The sequence below is a fragment of the Macrobrachium rosenbergii genome, chromosome 41 (assembly GCF_040412425.1).
Source record: "Macrobrachium rosenbergii isolate ZJJX-2024 chromosome 41, ASM4041242v1, whole genome shotgun sequence".
Classification (NCBI taxonomy): domain Eukaryota; kingdom Metazoa; phylum Arthropoda; class Malacostraca; order Decapoda; family Palaemonidae; genus Macrobrachium; species Macrobrachium rosenbergii.
Genome location: NC_089781.1, coordinates 48765793 through 48780384, shown reverse-complemented (window position 1 = coordinate 48780384; position 14592 = coordinate 48765793). Strand labels below are relative to the sequence as shown.

The 14592-nt window shown below is 40.9% G+C and overlaps 1 protein-coding gene and 1 non-coding gene across 7 annotated transcripts in view; both read left to right on the top strand.

Annotated features, from left to right (window-relative positions):
* Nucleotides 1-14592, top strand: part of Rad9 (cell cycle checkpoint control protein Rad9) — an 822739-nt gene that overhangs the window by 563125 nt on the left and 245022 nt on the right. The gene's annotated exons all lie outside the window — the stretch shown is intronic.
* Nucleotides 372-490, top strand: LOC136827259 (5S ribosomal RNA). The gene has a single exon (XR_010849789.1). It is a non-coding gene; the product is annotated as a 5S ribosomal RNA (ribosomal RNA).

The window sequence follows — 14592 nt, the reverse complement described above, 5'->3', positions numbered from 1 at the left end:
TGCCATCCTGTCAAACAGAAAATTCTGTTTGACCTGCTCGAACAGATGTTCGAGTGGACAGCAGTGGAACAGGTCTTGGACTCGCTGTTCCCCGGGATTTTACTACAGATTGTTTCTAGTCCCAAAACTTTCAGTAGGCTGGAGACCCATCTTGGACGTCAACAGGTCGAATAACTTGGTCCGGAAGGAAAAGTTCAAGATGGAGACCTCGCAGTCAATACTAGGAGCCCTTCTTCCCGGGGATTGGATGGTATCTTTGGATCTCCAAGATACTTATCTTCACGCCCCAATTCATCCACGTTCGATGAAGTATCTCAGGTTGTCTTGGGGGACTAGACGTACCAGTTCAGGGCTCTCTGCTTTGGACTCTGCACAACGGCCATACCACGTTGAAAGCACCGCTTCTCGTCCGATCAGCGAAGTTAAGCAACGTTGGGTCTGGTCAGTACTTGGATGGGTGACCGCCTGGGAACACCAGATGCTGTTGGCGTCACATTTTGCTCCGAGGGTGTTTACACTTCTCATGAAAAACGTTGCTATGCAGTTGCACCTGTCGCACGTCAGGATCTCACTCTACTTGGACGACTGGTTGATTCGGCGCCGTCGGCGTTAAGGTATCTGGAGGACCTTCAGTTGACTCTGCAACTCGTGAAGTCCCTGGGACTTCTGGTCTGTGGAAAAGTCGCAGCTGATCCCCTCACTGTCCATTGTGTCTGGGAATTCAGATGTATTCAGCGGCTTTTATAGCGTCTCCGTCGCAAGAACGGCAACTTCTATGTACGAAAAAGTCTCGGCCTTCTTGGAAAAGGAAACATGCTCGGTGAGGGAATTAATGAGTCTGCTGGGGACCATTTCCTCGCTGGAGAAGTTTGTTTCACTGGGGAGTCTGCATCTCAGGCCTCTTCAGTTCTTTCTGTTGGAGAACTGGCAAAGCAAAGAAGACTTGAAAGAGGAATTGAGAATTCTTCCTTCTATAAAAGAGGATCTGTAGTGGTGGCTCGATCCAACGAAATTGCAGAAAGGGATCTCCCTCAAGCTTCTGAACCCCGACCTAGTGTTGTTTTTCCGACGGGTCGTCAACAGGTTGGGGGGCAACACTAGAGGGAGAGGAAGTGTTAGGAACCTGGAGAGAGGAACAGGTGTCCTGGCACATCAACTTCAAAGATTTGGCAGCTATCTTTTAGCTCTCCAATTCTTCGAGGTCCAAGCTTGCAATCGTGTAGTTCTAGCAAACTCGGACAATACTACTTGTTCCCTGTTCAGCCTTGCAAGAGAGATTATTCTTTGAGCCTATGCTCGCAACATTTCGATTCTCACAAGTTTTGTTGCAGGGGTCGAAAATGTTCGAGCAGACCTGCTCTGTTGGCGCCATCAACTCCTGCCGAAGGAATGGACCCTTCATCAGGAGGTTTGCCAAGATTTTTGGAAATTTTGGGGTCGCCATCTTGTGGATCTTTTCACGACCTCAAGAACAGCGAGGCTCCCTCTATAAAGCTCATCTGTACTCGACCCGGGGGCAGTTGCGATAGATGCTCTTCTCTGGGATTGGACGGGAATAGATGTTTACGCCTTTTCCCCCGTTCTAAATTCTGGGAGAAGTCATACGCAAGTTCGCGGCCTCACAAGGGACGAGGATGACTCTCATCCCCACGTTTTGGCCTTCGAACCACTGGTTCTCGGAGTTTCTCTTCTGGTTGGTAGACGTTCCGAGGACCCTTCCTATGAGAGCATACAAACCCACTTCGCGAGATATCTTCGAATCTCCCCGCTCTGAACCTGACTGCTTTCAGACTATCGAAACTTGGTCAGAGCGAAGGGGTTTTTCTGGCCAGGTGGCACGGGCCATCGCTAGAGCCAGAAGTTCTTCATCTAAAAGGATATATCTAGCGAAGTGAGCAACCTTCAAAGGTTGGTGTAGAAAGAAGGGCTTTTCCTCTTCCTCTATCACTGTGAGCCAGGTTGCGGATTTTCTCCTTTACTTAAGAGAAAAACTCGGTATAGCAGTTCCGACTATCAAGTGTTATCGGAGCATGCTTTCGATTGTTTTCAGACACAGAGGATTAGATTTGTCTGACAATAAGGACCTCCACGATCTTACGAGCTCTTTCAAGACGTCCAAGGTTCCTCAGCTAATTCCCCTGCTTGGAACTTGGACGTAGTGCTCAAGTTTTTGATGTTTAGTCCTTTTGAGCCTCTCCACTCTGCATCTCTTAAGGATGTTACTCGAAAACGGCATTCCTCACGGCTCTGGCGACGGCGAAGAGAGTGAGCGAAGTTCGAGGCCGTCATGTGGGCTTCAAGGAACACAATGCTGTCTATTCTTTAAGCCCTAAGTTCTTGGCTAAGAATGATAGGTCTTCTAACCCTTGGCCTAGACACTTTGAAATTAAAGGTTTAGCAGACCTTATTGGACAGGAACCTGAGGGAGTTCTATGTCCAGTTAGAGCTCTCAAGTACTACCTTGAAAGAACACAGGACACTCGTGGTCCCTCGGATAATTTATGGTGTTCTGTGAGGCAACCAGTTAAACCTATGTCGAAGAATGCACTGGCATTCTTCATTAGGGACGTCATTAAGGACGCACACTCTAGTTGTGACAACTCCAACTTCAAGTTGTTGAGAGTTAACGCTCACGAGGTGAGGGCAGTTGCTACCTCCATGGCGTTCAAGAAAAATATGGTACTCAGTGACATTCTCAGTGCCACATTTTGGCGAAGTCAATTCGGTGTTTGCCTCACACTCTTGGCAAGATGTTTAGGTAGCATACGAAAATTGCTTTTCGCTGGGACCCATACATTGCTGCTTCAGCAACCTTGGGGACAGGGGGTAACTCTGATCCTATCCCCTTTTTAATTGTGTTTTTATGGTTGTTGGGTCGACTACTGGAGGCAGTCTTCCCAATCCTTTGCAAACTAACGCTTTAGGTGTTGGTTAGGTGGTTAGTAATGCTCTTTTGTCCTCTTTGTATGGTCTATGATCTAGTCACATTGTGGTCACGCCCCTGTTGACAGATCATCTAGAAGTCGCCAGCTATATATAGGTCACTACCTTGCTGGGGTCTCTAGTAAAGCAGAAGCAGACTAGAGTGACAGTAACCACTCAGTCAGCTACGCTATCAGATAAGGAACCAAAATAATTTTACCAATAATTGGTTTTTTCCCTAATTCTTGGCTGTCTCTACCCCTCTCCAAAGGTGGTATTCAGCTATATATATATCTGACAGGTAAGTCTCATGAACAAAATGATATTTTAATGATAAAATAAAGTTTGTTCATACTTACCTGGCAGATATATATATTCATATTGCCCTCCCTCCTCCCCTCAGGAGTCAGTGGCGTTAGAAAATCTGAATAGAAAATGGGAATGGTTCCTGATACCCGCCTCCCAGCGGCAGGAATGGGTACTAACCACCTGCCCGGCCACTGCGTGTGCCGCGAATTTTTAAATTCTGTCGGACTTCGGAGAATACAGCTATATATATATCTGCCAGGTAAGTATGAACAAACTTTATTTTATCATTAAAATATCATTTCTCTCCAATTTTATTTACTATCGAGCATATCGAAGGTTACGGGAGTTTCGTCCATGTTGCTGATGCACAATAATATATAGTCATTAGCAGCTTGAACATTGTTTACTCAGCTTCGGCTACAAGTTGCAGCATAAATTTACCAGCATAAGCTACAACTTCCAGCATAAATTTACCAGCATATTTCCTTGCCAATCTTTTCGCCTTAGCAAATAAGGGTATAATGTAAAAATATAACCGTCCTCTTCTACTTAACATCATCTTTAACATAACTATGGTAAAAGATTACTATTGTACACTGGTTGAAATGCAAGCAAAACATCTGTTATCTGATTTGGTTGTTCTTAGCAAAACAGCTTTTTCTCATTCAGTTGTTTATGACTGTATGCACTTATATAACAAGTATAATGTTACTAACAGTTATTGTACAGTAAACCCCCTTATTTACGGGTATGTGTACCACACCCCCAGCGAATATTTAGACCCTTCTAAAAACACTTAGAACTGCCTATTATGATAGTTCGAACACACACACAAAAAAAAAACTAACAAAAAATGCTTATACAGGTATTATCCTACTTACGATGGGGTTAGGTTCCAAAAAAACCCATCGTTTGTTGGAAAAAACGTAACGCGAAATAGCCTAGCCTACACTAGGGTATTCGGTACCATGTATACATATATGGTAGCCTAGCCTACACTATAAAATATACTCTATACATACACGGTGTAGTAGTTACTAATATGAGCTAATTCTGGAGGTTCATGCAGAGTGACTTATGATAATTCAATACAAAGAGAATTGAATGACAAACAAGAATTAGCTTAGCCTACACTATGGTATGTTGTATACATATACGGTAGCGTAGCCTACATTATACTGTACTCTGTATTCACATACCGTATTATACAAACATCAGCATAACGAATATGCATCTTTTCCATGTATCTTTTAAAATGTTATGACTTGCTTCACTGTATCCAATAATATTGTTTATATATTCTTATGCTTTGTATTATAAACTGCAATCAATGTTTTGGTTTGGAAATCGTTTATGCGGTGTTTATATCGCCACATTTAACTCGGTTCAGAGCGCTTTTCTTGCTTCTAGTTATCGTAAATGAATCTCTAGATACTTTATTTATATGGGGCAAGGTTATTTTTTGTTATACAGTACGAAGTGTTTTTAAGTCGAAATATAACTTAAATATGTCTTGTTGTGAAATTAATTTAGGTATTTTTTCGTTAATAGATTAGTCGATGACGTTGGCCGTTTGGGGGCGTTCGTTTGTGTAAAAAAATAAAGATTTCGTTTGCTATTTTCACTTGGTTTCATCATAATACGAGCTTTACTTATTTATTGTTTATCGGTGTAAAAATAGCAGTAATGTGTTCTTCCATGCCCAGTAGTTTTGATTAAAATACTTTCTCTCCAATTTTAATTACAGTCGAATTTCATCCATGATACCGATGCACAATAACTTATAGTCATTAGCAGCTTGAACATTGTTTTCTCAGTTTCAGCTACAACTTGCAGCTTAAATTTAGCAGTATGTTTCCTTGCCGATCATTTATCCATACCGAATAAGGGTATAATGTAAAAATATATCAGTCCTATTCTACTTAATGTCATTTGTACTATAACCTATGGTAATTGTGTATTACCGTACGATGGTTGAAATACAAGCAAAATGGCTCTTGTTATCCGATTCGGTGATAAGCAAAACAAGAGTTTCTCGATCGGTTGTTTATGGCTGTACGCATTTACGCAAGAGTATAATGTTACTAACAATACTTTTATCATTCTCTTTTACTTTTTTAACTAGAAGATGTGATAAAGAGATGGAGGAAAAGAAGTTGGTGTATTGTAATTTGGTCTCTCTCGCTGCTTGATTGTACACTGCTGCCTGTGCCTGCGGGAAATTTAAAAATATTTGATAAAAATATTGTTGTATTGCTATTAATTGCTTACCCCATTGCAAAATCGAATTATCGTAAGGTGAATTATTGTAACTCGAGCACTACCTGCGTATTTTAATAGTTTTATCTCAAAAAGTGCATTTGGTCATGAAAATGAGATGAAAATACAGTAATCATTGAATATTCCGCAGTGAAAAATACCGTGAATGGGCAAATTTTCAGTGAATATTGTGTATATATGTACCATAGAGAAATCTGCGAATAGGTGAGTCCGCAAATCATGAGACCCCGAATACGGGGGGTTTACTGTATCATAAAATACAAGCATAGCGATATGACTTAAATATTTCTTGTTGTGAACTAAATTGTTATTTTTTTTTAATAGAAGGCATTGGGGTCATGTTTTTTCCATAAAAAAAAATAAAAAATCAACAGATTCCGTGTGCTATTTTCACTTAATTTCCTCATAATATGAGCTTTACATATCTTTTATCAGCGTGAAAACAACGGTACTGTAAAATGTGTTCTTTCATACCCAGTAGTTTTGATTAAATTATTTTTCTCTCCAATTTTATTTATGGTCCAGCATATCGAAGGTTATAGGAGTTTCATCCATGTTGCTGATGCACAATAATTTATAGTCATTATCAGCTTGAACATTGTTTTCTCAGCTTCAGCTACAACTTGCAGCTTAAATTTACCAGCATATTTCCTTGCCAATCTTTTATCCATACCGAATAAGGGTATAATGTAAAAATATATTGGTCATATTCTACTTAACATTATCTGTAACATAATTATGGTAAATGTTTACTATTGTACGGTGGTTGAAATGCAAGCAAAACATCTGTTGTTATCCGATTTGGTTGTTCTTAGCAAAACAGCTTTTTCTTGCTCAGTTGTTTATGGCTGTACACATTTATATAACGAGTATAATGTTACTAACAATACTTTTATTCTCTTTTACTTTTTCATCTTAACTAGGAGATGGGGTAAAGAGATGGAGGAAAAGAAGTTAGTCTATTGTAATTTGGTCTCTCTCGCTGCGTGATTGTACGCTACTACCTGCGCCTATTATGCTCGAAGTTTGAAAATATTTTGAAATATTGTTGTATCAGTATTAATTGCTAATCCCTTCGCAAAATTAAATTATTGCAAGGTAAATTATCGTAACTCAAGCACTATCTGTATTGGTTGTAGCAGAAATGTGGTTTTAAAAATGCATATGAGAAAACAGAATAAAATGTGGCATGGAGGGAGGAATGTGCTAGATACGTGACAGGGATTGGAGGATTGGAAGTAAGGGTGTGCACAGTGTTTGTTGAGTCAGTTACGGTGGCAGGAATAAGGCCGAAGGAGGCTGATTTTCATGTTGTGGATAGAGTGAATGAGAGGTGTGATATGTTGCTGGGGTACACATTTTTGAATAAAAACAGGGTAAAAGTGTACCCAGAACAAGAAATGATAGATAAGAATGGGAAGTGAAATGAGTGTGAAGTTGTATGTGGAGGAGGATGGACAAGTAAATTTGAAGATGGTTTCTAGTGTGGAGGTGTATGCAATGGAGGACATACAATTGCTGAGAGATTTGGGGAGTGTGAAAGTGGGGTGGAGAACAAAGTTAGGGTCGACGCAGAAAGTTTGAGTGAAATATTCATGTTGGATGGTAGCACATGTGTTTGATGGAATGATGGATGTAAAGGACCCGAAGGTGTGTGTGTGTGTGTGTGTGTGTGGGGATGTGAAAAAGAAAAGGTGGAGAGGCATACATCAGGGTGATAGGTTGGGGATATGAAAAAGAAAAGGTGGAGAGGCATACATCAGGGTGATAGGTTGGGAAGCTTAAGAAGTGTGGTCGATTTGAGTAATGATAAGCATGTTAAGGGATATGATGTGATGGCCGAAGAGGGAAAGTCAGAAGAGTGGTGTAAAGAAAGCTTAAAGAAAAGATGAGATTGAATGAGAAGCTGAGTGAGAAAGAGAAAGAGAAAGAGAAAGAGTAGGTGTATGAGTTGTTTTGGGAAAGAAAGGGTGTGTTGAGTCAAGGTGATGAGGACTTTGGGACAGTTAGGTTGCTGGAGTTCTGTATTCAACTGATTGACGATGCACCAATTTATCAGAGATCCCAGCATTTCCTGGCTCCAGTAATGTGAGAGATTGAAGAGCGGTGTGAAAAATGAGAAAGGATAGGAGTGATTAAACCCAGTGAGAGTGCTTGGAGTAGTTCAGTTGTGCCGGTAAGAAAGCCTGATGGGAGACTGCGAATGTGTATTGATTATCAGAGAGTAAATGAAGTGACAGTGAAAGAAAGATTCCCTGTGTGTGTGGTGTCTGACTGTGTGTACAGTATGCATGGGATAAAAGTGTTTTGCAAGATGTCAGTGGCTGAGGATTGTAGGCCAGTAACTGCTTTCTCGACTACAAAAAGCAGTATCAGTTCTGCAATCTCAGTTTTGGATTGACTAATGCCCTTGCAGCATTTCAGAGAGTGATGAATGTGGCACTGAGCGGTTTTCTCCGTGAGAATGTGTTGGTGTTTCTTGACTGTAAAAGATCACAAAAGATTGGTGTGAGCAGTGTTGAAGAAGTTAGAGGAAGTGGGGGTAAAAGCTAAAGTGAGTAAGTGTCAGTGGTTCATGGAAGAGGTGGAGTTTTTGGGCCATAAAGTGAGCGAGTCTTGTACAGTATGAAAAGTGGAAGAGTTTGTGGAGAAAGTGAGAAATTTCTCTCTACCCAGGACCATGTGAGAGTTGGGTGGATTTTTGGGATTGATTGAGTTTGGAAGGAAGTTTGTGGAAGATTGTTCAGGGGTTGCAAATCCATTGTCAGAATTGACAGGATGTAAGAAGTGTGCAGTCATGAGGTGGGATGAAAAGATGGTGAATGTGTTTGAGAATTTGAAAGAGGAAATGGTGAAGGATGTGGAGTTGGCTTACCCTGACTATAGTGTGGCTGCAAGTAAGTTAGAAGTGTATACGAATGCAAGTGGAATGTTGTTGGGTGGATGGTTGATGCAGAAGCAAGTGGTGAATGGGATTGAAGGAAATAGTGATAGCAAATGTCAGTAAAGTGTTTAGATCATCAGAGCAAAACTGTTCTATTGAGAGAGAGTTGGCTGCACTGCGATATTGTGTGAAAGCATCACGACCATTTTTGTGTGGTATGAGGTTTGTGGTGTGTATGGACCATCAACCTCTAGTGTATCTGCAGAAAATGAAGGGAGTGGGTGCTAGAATTGCACAAGCAGTAGTGGATTTGAGTGACTTTGATTTTGTGGTAGGCTATATCCCAGGTAAAGGGAATATTGTTGCAGACTTGGTCTAGACTACCTGGGAAGGGAAAGAAGAGAAAATGAAAGACATAAGACCAGAGTATCTGCCGAGAGGTTTAGTAGTACAGTAGTACGTGAGAGTCAGGGGGGTGGTGACTTGATGTTTGAAGTTTGTGGTATGAAATGAATGATTTGGTAGGTGAAAGTTTGAAGGTGCGGGTGCCTGGAAGTGTGAATGAACTGAGGGCAGAGGTGATTGAGGAAGTTTGCAAGAGCTCTAGATGTTTGGGAGTGTCTAATGTGGTGCAGTATCAGAAGAGTCTGAGAGCTATGATGTGTCCTGGAGTAGCTCCATTTCAGATTTTGATGGTGGTGAGTAAGAAGTATAAGGTGATTGTGTCCATACACATTGGGGGTGAGAGACCAATAGTGTCGGCATGAGGGAGTGAAAGAGAGTGAGTGTGAGTTACATCTGCAGTACACTATAACTGGGCTGTAGAGAAAAAGGGCTATGAAAGGAAGTGTGAGAAGGAGGAAAACACTGAAGATAGAATGTCACAGTTGTTGGAAGTGGAAGATGATGGTAAGGAAGTAAGTGCAGGATGTTTGGTTGTTGTAAAAGACAAGTGTCAGTATGTACACAAGAGGGGGAATACAGTGATTGCAGGAGTAGACATCAGTGGAGGACAGTACTGTGGTTGGTTGACATGGGAGCACAAATATCGTTGGTGAATGCACGTGATTAAGGATGTTGAGAGAGTGAATTGGAGCATTAAAAGGAGAGCGGTGAATGTGTCAATAAGAGGTATAGCAGGAAGATTGGCTGGATGGGAGGAGGTGAGGTTGAAGGTAAAGTTGGGAGAGTCTGAGGTGGAAGCATGTTTTGTGGTACTAGGAGCAAATGCCGTATTGTTATTTGTCTGGGATGTATATTTTGAGGAAGAATGGATTTGGTAGTGGATGCTGGGAAAGAAGTTCTGTAGAAAGATGACATTGTGATAGGGAAAATTCAAAGTGAGGCATTAAGTATGGCCAGGTTGAAAAGGTGTATTAGAGAGGGAGTACATGGGAGAAGATGGCCTTTGTTGTTGAGTAAACGGATGTGGTTTGCTGAGAGATTTGTGTTGTGTGGAAGAGTGGTGTATTATGTGAGAGAGAGAGAGAGAATGGGAGGGTTGATGTATGTTCCAGTGTTCTCAATGAATGGAGCTGTAGGGATGTGTGTGAATGTTTTCCCCATATTTGAGGAAGATTTGTACGGATGTGGCGGTTATGTGTGAAGAATGTCAGAAGGGAAAATATCAGAGAGAGTATGCTAGCCCACCTGTTTTGAAGTTGAGTATGAAAGAACCATTTGAGTTAGTGGCAATTGATTGTGTAACTTTGCTGGTAACTGTAAGAGGAAATATAGGAGTGATTGTTATGGTAGATCATAAGAGTAAGTTTGTGAGTTGTGCAGCTGTGAAGAATAAAAGTAGTGACAATGTTGCAAGAGTGGTCAGTATGGTCTTGTTGCCTGCATGTGTAAGGAAGCGGTTGAGATGTTGAGTGATAATGTTACCGGAGTTTGTTGGTAGACAATTTGAGCAAATGTTGAGAGAGTGGGGTATCGAGCATGTAGTCACAGCTTCATACATGCTGAGTGTGAATGGGTTGGCTGAACATACTATAAGGACTCAAATGACATATTACAAATGTTGACTGATAGAGAGAATGAATGGGATTTGTTGTTGGGAAGAGTGGTAGCGATGTACTGTATAATGGGTCAGTACATAAAAGTACTGGCATGCCTGCGAGCAAATATGTGATGAATTTTGAGAAGTATGTGAGAGTGAGGTTGGATTTGAATGAAGAAGAGCGGGATGTGGTGAGGCAGATGAATGAAAAGTTTGAGAGTTTCAATGTGGGAGATAAGGTGTTGAAGGAAGTGGTTGAGAAAGGAAGATTGACAGTAAGATGTGTGAGAAATATGAGGGTCTGTATGTAGCGAAAACGGTGTGGTCAAATGGATTGAAGAAGGAAATGTAAAGGTAATACAAGCACATTATAATTAGTTGAGGAGATGGAGAGAACCACGGAAATACATAGCAGAGCATCCTATCAAGAAGTTGCTAAGGGAGGAGAAGGAAAAGGAGAGTGAAGAAACAGAAGAAGATATAAATTGGGGAGATAAACAGTTAGTGTTGGTGGAATGTAAGATGGGGAGATAAACAGTTCGTGTTGGTGGAATGTAAGATAAGGTCTAAAGGGAGAAGTAGAAAGAGTAAGGGTACGTTTACTAGGTTGTTTGGAGAAAGTATGCATGATGGGTTATTTGATTTTGAGGGGTTTGAGAAGTCAGTAAGCATGATGAATGAAAATACCCTTGCCACGTTGTTTGTTGGTAGTGCGAATGAGAGTGTAATTGATTTTGGGGAATTTGAGTGGGATGTGGAAGGAGTAAACCTGGTAAGTACAAGGAATGTGGCTGAGGATATGCAAGATTTTGTGAGAAAGACGGTACGTATTGTGTGCGTGTGTTTCCTTTGAGTGAGTGTTGAAAGAGTAAACGTGGGAGTGAGTGTGATTGAGAAAGAGTTTGCAGCAATAGGGAGTGTGAGTGGGAGAGTTCTGGCTAACTTGAGTTGGAGCAAAGCAGAAATCAATGAGAGTATGGAAGAGATGATAAAAGCCATGTCAGGTGTTAGTGAGGTTGGAGCAGATGTAAGTCTCCAGGGTTTGAAAGAGGTGGTTGTAAGTAGTTTGAAACCAAGACTGGGTGAGTCTAGTGTGGTTGGAGTAGAAGTGAATGAAGAGGCGGTGGCGAATATGAGGCCGTGGACCCAAAATCAAGGTCCAGTTCTGGAGTATGAATGGGTAGTGAGAAGGATTTTGAAAAAAAAAAGAAAATGAGATTTCCTTAGTTTTAGTAAGGGGAAGTGTGGTAGTGTTCGGAGAATTGGTATGTGTGATTGAATTTTTGTTTTTGCTGTTGTGATTTTTTTCTATTATGTTTATTTTTTGTGTATTTTGTTGTGAATGTCTAAATGTTCATGTTTGTTTTTCTTTTTACTTGCGGTTTGCTTGAGCGTGTTAGGGTAGAGTGACTGGACTCCCCTTCATCTGATACAGAGAGCAAGAAATCAAAAAAGCGCAAAATTACTCTGAAGAAAGAGACAGTTAGAAGAGCAGTTGCAAATAGAGGAAGAGATAAGGCAGAGGAGTGAGAACATATGGAGAGAACGCAAAGCTGCCAGATTGCAGAAACAAAAGCACTTGGTCAGGCCGCTGTTGCATTGGTCATAAACTGTTGATGGGCTCTCGGCTTTGGCTCAGTTGATGTTCGTATGTTTGTTTTTCCTGGAAAGTGGTTGCTTTTCTGATCTGGGATTTTGTTAGTTGTGATTGCTTGGTAGCGGTTCCTTCAGTAAGTTGAAAAGAAAGTAGGTTAAGGTTCTTTTGATAGTTGTGGGAAATCTGTAGTATTGAGATTGATAAATTATGTTAAGGTTTTTTTGATAGATGTGGGAAAACCATAGTATTAAGATTGAAGTTAGGTTAAGTTTTGGTGAACTATAGTGTTAATATTAGGGTATGTTTCTGTTCTGTAGGTTAAGGTAATAAGTTAGGTTAAGGAAAGTCAGAATTTTATTTAGTAACCTCTAAATTTTTTCCTATCATCCTTGACCAATTGTGTAAAAGAAAGAGTCCCTACAATGTCCGAGTATAGACAACTTTTCTCCAATGGAGGAGTTAACCTGGGAGGTACTAGGAACCAATGCTTTACGGTATTGGCCCAAACATGGGTTCTGCTCAGAGAGGGGGAAATATACTCTGCCGGAGTTCTGCTGGATAGATGTAGTCTCCTCCTTCCATACCCTTACTGAAACCTAGGACCCAACGAGACAGCTTAAAGTAAGCTGTTTCGTTCTTGAAACTTGTTGCCAGGGGCATGTTACATATTTCAAACATGTCTGCCAACCAACCACCAAGGGCTGTGTTCATGGCAGGTGGTATGAGCTGTACCCACTGGCGAAAAGCAGACTGAGCAGTTCGCTGCGGCACACATAATCTGCAAGGAACATGTATTTAATAGAAACTACTTGGTACTAACCTTATATAATCACTGCATAGGTTGCACACTTAACATACTACAGGTTGACTTGGTCACAAGTATGTAGCCATAGTATAATGTTAGGAACCATGACAATGGTTATCCATAGGACAGTAGTAAAGTATTACAATGTTCATAAATGCTACCATAATTTTGTCTTAAAAAAGTATTTCTCACAAATGTTACACATGCTAATTATTTGTAATAACTTTGGCAACACAACTAACATAAAACAGGCTAACTTGGGCACAGTCTGTAGCCATAGTGCTGTATAATGTTAGGCATCATGATGTTGTGGTGTAGAATAGATAGGGAAATTAGACAGAAAAGAGAGAGAGATAGAAAGAGAAAAAGTTAGGAGAGAGAAGGAAAGAGAAATAAGAATAAAGAGAGTGCCAAAGAACACAGTGATAACGCCCAAATGCTGTTGTATCGTGTCATCAATACGCGGGATGTTTACATGAACCATTGCAGTATATCGTGTTGAAGCCATAAAAACAGTCGTAAAAGTGAGAACTAATGGCCTCGTGATTGAAGCTAACCAAAACATGAGTCAGCACAACCTAAATGCTTACAGCAGCTGGTTCTATAGCCCCGCCTTCTCAGGAAGGCGTTTTTGTGGAAGTTCCAGGAATTTGGGGGTTGGCTCAAGTAATGTACTTCTTCAACCTCCAATCAATTATGTTTGGGAGGGGTCTTTCACACACCCTCCTAAGATCACCTCCTATCAAGTCCTCTAAGGAGAGATTTGAATCACACCCACTACAGTCCTTCCAATCAGCTACTTGAAGGGGAGGCCTTGCTGATTAATCCTTCCAATAAGGCTAGAAGGAGGTGGAGATTGCAGATAGCAAGTTTTTCTTGGGTTCGACGAGTTAGAGACCTACGAGGAGAAGAGAGTGCAGAACTGTGTCCTTCAAGGGAGAGTACGTCTCCCCTCGCTTCAGTGTTCCCCATATAGACTGAGTCAAGAGTGATTCGTTTTCTATCATTGTAACTTGTTAATTTTGTACTGATCTTTATAATACTAAGTACTAATTAAAGTGAAGAAATTACCGATCTCGCCTCTATACGCCTTTCTGAGAGATATCAATACTTAAAAATAATAAATATACAAAGATAGCACATCATCCATGAAGGTTTCATCGGAAGGACACCTCGAAAGAAACCAAGGTAAGAAGAGAAAGACTAAAATCTATACAAACATATAACAAAGAACATAAAAGGGGAGAAGATAAGCCCCAACAGTAACAATGGGTTTTCTGGGTCGGGGTCCCGTGTCAGCCGGTGAAAAAGTCCATTCAGCACTTATTTCTAGGTAATTCCGTTGCTAGATACCAGAAAGCTAAATGAAATGCTGGAGTTACTACCCCAGAGCGAGCTCCACTAGATGGAGTCGTGTATGGAAAAGGGTGAACTACAAAAACACGGAACCTTATCCTATAGAGATTCCCAATGTCAAAAGTCCCAACGAGAGAGGTGTCGATACAAGCCCACGCACTACTCGCGGACTGTATACAAGGCAACACTAGCCGCATTCCATTTTAGCATGCGATTTCGTTCACACGTAATTTCGTTGTGATCCTTATTTTGTGCTCTATTTTGGATTTTTTATGGCATCCTCGCAAGGTTCTTCTTCAAAAACTTGAGTACCAGTGTTTTATTGTTTTTTAGGCAGTTGAGGCTCCTTATTTTCCTTTAGTTTAATAATTAAAGGGATTTATAATGCCCGTCTCGATCTCCTCTCACGGCGTCTCTTGACCTCCCTTGGTCTTGGG